At 38.8% G+C, this 9,324-nt stretch overlaps 1 non-coding gene across 1 annotated transcript; it reads left to right on the forward strand.

The window, feature by feature from the left end:
- The first annotated feature begins 833 nt into the window (after positions 1-833).
- LOC121212902 (small nucleolar RNA R71) lies at positions 834-940 on the forward strand. The gene has a single exon (XR_005908275.1). It is a non-coding gene; the product is annotated as a small nucleolar RNA R71 (small nucleolar RNA).
- Positions 941-9,324: the final 8,384 nt, after the last annotated feature.

Genomic DNA, 9,324 nt, shown 5'->3' on the forward strand with positions numbered 1-9,324 from the left:
TATTATGACCTACCTCACATTGATCTTTGCTAACCACAGTTTCTTACTTTGGTTCTGGCTCAGGCTCAACGAATCCTTCTTCATCTTGAACATTAATCGCGTTGAGCTGTTCCCTTGGGTTGGGTTCGGCATAACTTGGCAAGCTACCTTGTGATCATTCGGAGATTAGTTTGGAAAGCTGGCCTATCTGAGTTTTGAGCCCTTGGATCGACACTTGTTGATTTTTAAGTGCTATCTCGGTGTTCTGGAAATGGGTTTCTAACACCGAGATAAATTTAGACAGCATCTCTTCAAGGTTTGGTTTCTTTTCCTGTTGATAGGGTGGTTGTTGAAAACCCATAGGATGTTGTGGTCTTTGATTTCCTTGACTGCCCCACGAGATATTGGGATGGTTCCTCCAACCTGCACTATAAGTGTTACTATATGGGTTATTTTGGGATCTAGAGTTATTGTTACCCATATATTAGACTTGTTCTTCCTCGATGCTAGGGTTGAAGGGTTGATACTCTATGCATGCTCCTCTTCCATTCGTCTCGCACCTCATTACTGGATGTACCTGGGTAGAACCAAGTAAACCATCAATATTTTTATTTAGAAGTTCTACCTAATTTGACAGCATAGTAACTGAATCGACATTATAAACGCCTGCTGTTTTAGTTGGCTTAGTCCTCATAACTTGCCACTGATAATTATTCAGTACCATCTTTTCAATAAATTTGTAAGCCTCTTCAGGTGTTTTGTTGTTGATGGTTCCCCCGGCTATTGCATCAATCATTTGCCTTGTCGAGGGGTTCACACCATTGCAGAATGTTTGAACTTGCAACCATAGAGGTAGTCCATGGTGAGGACACCTTCGCAGTAGGTCCTTGTATCTCTCCCATGCATCGTAAAGAGTTTCTAAGTCCATTTGCACAAATGAAGAGATATCATTACGTAATCTGGCTGTTTTAGCTGGCGAAAAATATTTTAATAGAAATTTTTCGGTTATTTGTTCCCAAGTAGTAATTGACCCTCGTGGTAACGAGTTCAACCACTGTTTAGCTTTGTTCCTCAATGAAAAAAGGAATAATCGAAGACGAATGGCATCGTCAGAAATACCATTAATTTTAAATGTATCGCAGAATTCTAAAAAATTTGCCAAGGGAGTGTTTGGATCCTCATCTTGCAAACCATCAAACTGAACAAATTGTTGTATCATTTGAATAGTGTTAGGTTTTAGTTCAAAATTATTTCCAGCAATAGCTGGCCTAACTGTACTTGACTCAGTTCCTGTTAAAGTAGGTTTAGCATAATCATACATAGTACGAGGAGCAGGATTCTGATTTGCTAGTTCAGTGGGTATCGTAGGATTCTGATTGTCTTGATTTTCAGCCATCTCTTCGGTCGTAGTTGCAATATTGTCCTCTTGCTCTTCTTCTGTGTATCTTAGGCTTTGCTTTATTTCTCTTTGATTTCTACGAGCTGTGCGATTGATTTCTTCGTCAAAAAGTAGTGGTCTTGACGGGTTTCTTCTAGTCAAACTATAAAAACCTGCCAAGATAAAGAAAAAGTAGATTAATAAATAATAAAAATAAAGAAGAATTAACTTGCAAGAAAAATAAATGGCTAAAGTAATAAAAATTGAGTGATCCTAATATCTTAGTTCCCCGGCAACAACGCCAAAAACTTGATCGTGATTTTCGTGACAGGTAAGTTTTATATATTTATAATTAATCATTCTTGAAACTAACAATTATCACGATGTGGGCAAGTGTACCTATTGAACAGTAGTATAGTTTTAGCAAGACCGGATTGTCAAACCCAAAGGAACTAAAAGTACTTGTAATGACTATATTTTTATTATCTAGCCTAAGAATAAGGGGGTTTTGTTTTAACTAACTAATTATCTAAACTAAGAATTCACAGAAAATAGAATTGGGGAATTACTTTTGAAAAAACGATTGAATTAAGACAATACCTAAGAAAGAATCTACCTAGACTTCACTTGTTATTCTGACTCCGAATCGGATGATTTATTCATTTAACTTGTTTCGTAGAGATCCCTAAGTTATGTTATTATCCCTATTCAAGACTAATAACTTCTAATCCCTAGATTGAATAATTGAGACTTTTCTCTAATTAACACTCTAGGGTTGATTAACTCGATCTATGGATCCCTTTATTAGGTTTCACCCTAATCCGGTAAAATCTTGTCACCTTATCTCTAGGCGCGTAATCAACTCCGCTTAATTATGACAAATGTACTCTTAGACTGGGTATTTTCCTCCTCTGAATAAGAGCTTATCTTGAATAAGTATCCTAAGATATCAAAACAAGAATTAATAACATATAATTAAGAACAAGTTAAATATTTATCATACAATTCAAAAATAATAACAAATTTATCTTAGGTTTCATTCCCCTTAGGTATTTAGGGGATTTAGTTCATAACTAAAAAGGAAAACATCTAAGAAGAATAATGAATAGAAAACATAAAGAAAACCCAAAAATCTTGAAGAGAAATTGAGGGGAGATCTTCAGTCTTGATGGTGAATTCGACTTCTAAGATAGATCAATTGGCTTCCCTTGAGCAGTTCACTGCCTCATTTTCTCTGCGTCCTCTTTCCTCTTCCTTTAGGGTGTATTTATAGGCTTTTGAATGCCTAAAAGCCCTCAAAATTAGCCTTTTTCGAATTGGACTCAACTTGGGCTCGGCAGGGACACGCCCGTGTGTGAGTACTTCAGGCCGTGCTCGAGCTTGTTAGAATGGCACGGGCGTGTGTTCTACCCTTGTGAGTCGTGCTTCAATTCAACCAAATTGACACGGCCGTGTGGTCTACCCGTGTGAGGAAGTCTAGGCCATGTTGATTTCGTATGTTGGCCCATTTTCTCTGTTTTTGGCCCGTTTCTCATTCCTTTCGCTCTCCTATGCTCACCCTAGTATAAAACATGAAATTAAGGCATTAGGAGCATCGAATTCACCAATTCTAGAGAAAGATCATCCATAAAATGTGTTAAGCATGGGGTAAAAATATGTATAAATTACAATTTATCAGTGGTCAAATCAGCAGATGCTAATGAGGACCCTACTTACCTCCAGGTTTTACCCTAATAAATGCCCAGGCACAACCATATGTGTACCCACGAAGGGTTGTCGTTACAATCAGACCTCAACAGTATCTAGCTGGTACCTCGGCACCGACAAACTACCCAATGGGTTCAGGCTCCAATCCAGAGGATAATCCATCGAATCTCGTTGTTCATGATCTAGATGATATTGCAGAAATGGAAAAAGAAAAAGTGGAACTACCAAAGCAACTTGAGGATCAGTGCAAATGGTTAGAAGAAAAATTCAGAGCAATGGAAAACACTGATTATTATTGCGGAATTGATGCTAAGGACTTGAGTTTGGTCCCAGAGCTGGTGCTCCGTCTAAAGTTCAAAACTCTAGAGTTTGAAAAGTATTATGGGACTAGCTGTCTTGAAGCTCATATCACGATGTTCTATCGAAGAATGATAGGATACGTTAATAATGACCAATTATTAATTCATTGCTTCTAAGGCAGTCTGATCGGGTCAGCAGGCAAATGGTATAACCAACTGAGTTGTGCCAAAATCAATTCATAGAAAGACTTAGCACAAGATTTTATGAAGCAATATAGTCATGTGACGGACATGACACTCGACAGAATCACGTTGTAGAATATAGAGAATAAGCAAAGTGAGAGCTTCAGGCAATATGCCCAAATATGGAGAGCAGTGGCAACACAAGTTCAGCCACCTCTTCTGGAGAAAGAAACTACAACACTTTTCATTAATACTTTAAAAGCCCCGTTCATCAACCATATGTTAGGAAGCACTACTAAGAGCTTCTCAGATATAGTAATGTCTGGTGAAATGATTGAAAATGCAGTGAAAAATGGTAAAATAGACGCAGTGACAGTGACTAATGCAAGCATATATAACAAGAGTTATTCAAAACCAATAACTGTAGGCCAGCCAAGGACAGTAACTACTAGCCATCAGGGCCCCCCAAGGCAAGAATCCAACCCAAGGCCAAATACTGAAAGGCTCCAGTTCACACCTATCCCAATGACATATAGGGAGTTGTATAAGAGTCGGTTTGATACACATGTGGTATCCCCTTTCTACTGGAAACCTATGCAACCTCCATTCCCCAAATGGTATGATGCGAATGCTCAATGCGAGTAGCATGCGGAAATCACGTGACATTCAATCGAGAACTATACCATTTTTAAAAAGTTAATTGAAAGGTTCATCAAGAGCCCTGTGAAGTTTGATGATCTATCAGGACCTAATGTGGTAGGAAATCCGTTACCCAATTATTCTGATAAAGGGGTAAACGCGATAATTGAGAGTAAAGGGAAGAGAACCAAGATGCATGTAGCTGAACTGAAAACCCCACCAAAATGGGTTTGGAAGAAAATGGTAGAGGAAGGATTAAGTAAACAAGATTCAGAGGAGAGACCTGAAAGGATGAGGAACTACTGTAAGTTCCATACTGAAGAAGGTCATGAGATCCAGGAGTGTGTTGAATTTAGGGCCCTAATGCAAAATCTGATGGATAATAAGGAGCTAAAATTCTTTGAATATGCCAAAGGCTTGGAATGAGAAGATGTGTGAGCCTCAGAAGAAGGGTCAATAGAGAAGGTTTATAAAGTTAACTACTCAATGGTTATTTTTTCATGACCAAGAAGCAATGAAGTTGGAGTACAAATTGCGCCAAGGGTCTTTAGCTAGAAACCTGTAGCCTTTCCCTACAAGGACAACAAGAGGCTTTCCTAGAGTTATGACTGCAACATGACGATCCAGGGAGAGGAGAACCCGGTTAGCACTTCAGAAGAGGGCCAGGATATGGGATTCTACACACGCAGTGGAAGGCGCTATGATCTCACAAATACAAGAGCGAAGGCAGTTAAAGGAAAAACCTTAGTGGTTGAACAAAAGAAGAAGAATACGGCGCAAATTGAATTGCCTATTAATGAGCCGGTAACTGAGAAAGAGGCTAAGGAATTCCTAAAATTTTTAAAGCATAGCGAGTATAGTGTCGTAGAGCAGCTACACAAACAAACAACTCGCATAGTAGTACTAGCCTTGCTCTAGAACTTAGAGACTCATCGTAGTGTGTTGATGAAGGTGCTAAATGAAACTTATGTCGCTAATGATATCTCTGTGAACAAGATGGACTGCCTAGTTAACAATATAAGTGTCGACGACTTCATCTTTTTCAATGATGATGAACTACCTCTAGGGGCATAGGATCTACAAAGGCTCTGCACATCACCACCCACTGAAAAGGATATACATTGCCAGGGGTGTTTATTGATAATGGATCTGCACTGAACGTCTTACCTTTATCCACATTGAAAAAGTTACCTGTAGATAGCTCTCATATGAGGACATACCAAAACATAGTGACAGTATTCGATGGTACTGAAAGGAGGGTGATGAGAAGGATTGAGATACCTCTTTTGATTGGTCTAAACACGTATGAGGTAGATTTCTTGGTGATGGAAATCAAGCCTTCTTCTAATTGCTTGTTGGGAAGGCCTTGTATTCACTCAGCTGGGACAGTGCCATCATTACTACACCAAAAGCTAAAGTTGGTGATAGAGGGTCGATTGGTGACGATAAACGCAGAAGATGATATTATTGCATCCGTAACCTATGGCGCACCATACATAGGAGCGGATGAAGAGGCGATAGAATGTTTCTTTCGATCGCTGGAATTTGTGAATGCAACTTTCATTGTCGAAGGAAACAAGATCTTGATGCCCGAAATCTCCAAAACTACAAGGATGGGATTGCAATTGACGGTTGAGAAAGGAGCCTTGCCGGGAAGAGGACTCAAAAAATATCTACAAGGAAAGTTCGAGGCGCCAATGCTAATAGACAAATGAGATCGTTTTGGCATAGGATAAAAGCCAGATGTAAGACAAAAGAAGAGAGAGCTGGAGAAGAAGAAAGAAAGGAGAAGAGCGCGACTGAGTGGGTAAGAGGTCAAGTGGGAACTGATGACCTTTCCCTATATATCTAGAACTTTCATGTCAGGAGGAACTATGCACCCTGAATGGAAGATGTCAAGAAAAGAAACCATAGAAGAAATGTTGGGAAATTTAAACATTAATGGCATATTCGAATAAGGAATAGAGGGAGAAAATTTATCAGGCATCTGCCCCTATATACCTGAAACTGTTCTAAACAATTTGACTACGAAAGAGATTCTTATAATTTTTAGAGCTAATTTAGAGTAATGTTCAAAACACGCTTATTGCTCTAAGCCTAAGAGCAATAAGAATCCTTTTGTGAAATAGACTTATGTCCAACATCTTTATTTCAATAAAATGTATCTTTGCGTATCACCTTGAGTAAATATTATTTTATTCTTTCCATTTCATTAATAATCCTACCATATAGATAACTATTCTTAGATTCTTTTTTTCTTTGGATTTTTCTTCATTCCTATAACAGGTCTCCGGATATCAATGATATGAGCGACGTTACTACTGACTTAGAGTTTCTTTTCAGCAAGATATGTGTATGGAGGATTCTCAGGATTTTGAAGATGATCGAGACTGTAACCTATCTCTTGATTTGTTAAAGATGATAGAACAAGATGAGAAACAAATCCTACCTCACAAAGAATCAGTAGAAATTGTGAGCTTAGGAGAAGAGAAAGAGGTAAAGATCGGAGCTTGTATCACCACAAAGACAAAGCGAGACCTCATTCAGTTACTCTAAAAAATCAAGGATGTCTTCGCATGGTCATATCAAAAACATGTCCAGGTTAAGTTGTAACACCCCAAACCCGGCCTAGACGTTATGGCCGAATCTGGCGATGTCACATTGAAGTATTTTTCGAAAAACAGAATTTTGTTGAAAATTCATTCTATATTAAAACCTCTTTCTGATCTTAACAAAAATTTAAGATATCTCGTTCATAGTTAAAACTCAAGTCGTTTAAGCAAAATGTTATTCATATTAGATTTTTATTACACTTTAAAACATTGTTTGTTGCGGAAGCTTTTAAAGTTTGTTGCATGAATGTGGTGTTTTGAAAAGTATTTATCTTTTTGAAAATCCGCGTCCTACTACTGACAGATATAATTCAAAATAAATAAAATCCAAAATTAAAAGTTAAAACTTTTAAGTTGCCTTATTACATAAAAATACCCAAATTTAAATTACTTATAAATTAAAAATCCAGTATAAAGGTATGAGCAGATGTGTGGCCACCTTCGAGTCTCTCGCATCACCGATCCGCCTAAGGATTACCTGCGCAGATAAGCAGAAAGGGTGAGTTTATGAAACTCAGTGTGTAATTCCTTAAGAAACAAGCAGTCAGTCTATAATAGCCAATTACAGTCTGGGCCTAAGCCCGTGTCAGTAACAGTTCAATTTAAGTTAGGGCCTTAGCCCATTACAGTATCAGTATCAGTGTGGGCCTTAGCCTATTACGATGATAGTAACGGGTACAGAAAGCAAATAGAAATCCTACCCATCCAGGCACTACACTCCATGTGGGGATAAAATCAACCCACCCATCCCTACACTCCAAAAAATAGCACCGGTCGCAGCACTAAACAGTAGTTGCAGCAGAGCTGCCAGTATAGTACACTTCCTCCAATAAATAATAAACCCATCCCTAATATCGTACATGCATGCAATATATATAAAATGGCACGCTCGATACAATTATATATACATAAGGGCATAACAGTCATTTTACCTCATAGGGACATATAGTCATTTATCAATTTGAGGTCTAGGTATACTTACCGACCCAACAGTAGGTCCATAGTCGTCTCGGATGAACTGTACAACTATAACAGTCAAACAGTAAAAATGGGCCCAATGCCCATAATACGGGCCCATGTAGGCCCACATGCCTGTGTAGCTCACATAGCCTAGAAATGGCCCTGTCCATGTGAACTACACAACCTAGCCCAATATTCTCCATACTTCCATGTGGTTTACCTGTGTAGTGCCCACGATTTCATGGGCCCACACGGCTCATTTCGGCCCAGCATGGCCCAAATCAGCCTAAGCCCATGAGATCGCACATGGTGGCCTTTACGATCAAATGCTCACGTTTATGCGTTCGTATTGCCACACGAGTGAGCGCATGCCCGTGTAGTGACAATAGTCACTATTTTTTACATTTACCAATTTACGTTTTAAATCATGTTTACACACCTGGTTGTAAACGTGCGCAACTAACCCATGAGAACACCAACCTATCACAATCAGAAACTTCTGTTAGTCACTTATCAATCAATTGAAAAGAACCCTAACCCAAAACACTTGCTCGAGAGATTACCTATCACTCGCCTTGATCGATCACACTAAACCGTTGCAAGGGATCACTTAGAATCCTTAAAAACTACCTGCATCCCAATCATAACTTGTTAACTAATACCATACACGCAAATAGATGAACCAAGTGTATAGCAACTTACCGAAAGAGTAGACTAAGAATAGAAGGCAGTAGTATTCGGCCTAACCCCAGAAGCACCGACTCGAACAAAGGCACAAGATGTAACAGTTGCACCCCTTAACAGTAATCGGTAGAGAAAAGAGTTGTTAGATGGAAAAATATTATAGCAGAGAAAAAAGGGAAGAGAAAGAGCATGACTGAATAGTTGTATTACCACAAAAAATGACAGAGAGCACAAGAGAATCGGCATAGAGAGGGTGAAAGAATGAGTAATATTTGGTCAAGAGGAAATCAATTGGGGAAGAGGAAAAATGAGGTATTCGGTCAAAGTAACAGTATGAAAAAGAGGGGAGATCAGTATATCACAGAAAAATTGAAGAAGGAGGAGAAGAGAAGAAGATATTCAGATTTAACAATGCAAGAGGATAACTCGATAAAAGCCGAAGGAATAGAGAGGAATGAGAAAGGGGTATTCGGTAGATGACAAAATGAGAAGGTAACTGATCAGAATCGATTGAAAGAGGGAGTAAGCAAAGAAAACAGAAGTAGAAAATAAAATACGGTAAGGCACCAAAGAAGAAATATCAAAAGATGAAGTACAGAGAAAACTCCAAAACTAAAAACGTCAAAACTAACAGGAAAATGCCTAAAATGGCGGATGGTAGCCGAATTCTCTTGAAAAAGAATTCAATTTCATCACCACTACTTCCTTCCATTGGTCCACTCCTAGAAAATCCCCTCACATCTCTCCACCAACTAGTTTGAACTCCCCCCAACCTCTTCTCTCCAAATTTTCCCTCATCCTAAAATCCCTCCTAAAAGCCTCCCAAATATTTGGCCACACACTCCACACTTCTCCTCCACTCAGAATTTCAATCAACCACAAC

This window comes from Gossypium hirsutum, chromosome A13 (assembly GCF_007990345.1).
Source record: "Gossypium hirsutum isolate 1008001.06 chromosome A13, Gossypium_hirsutum_v2.1, whole genome shotgun sequence".
Classification (NCBI taxonomy): domain Eukaryota; kingdom Viridiplantae; phylum Streptophyta; class Magnoliopsida; order Malvales; family Malvaceae; genus Gossypium; species Gossypium hirsutum.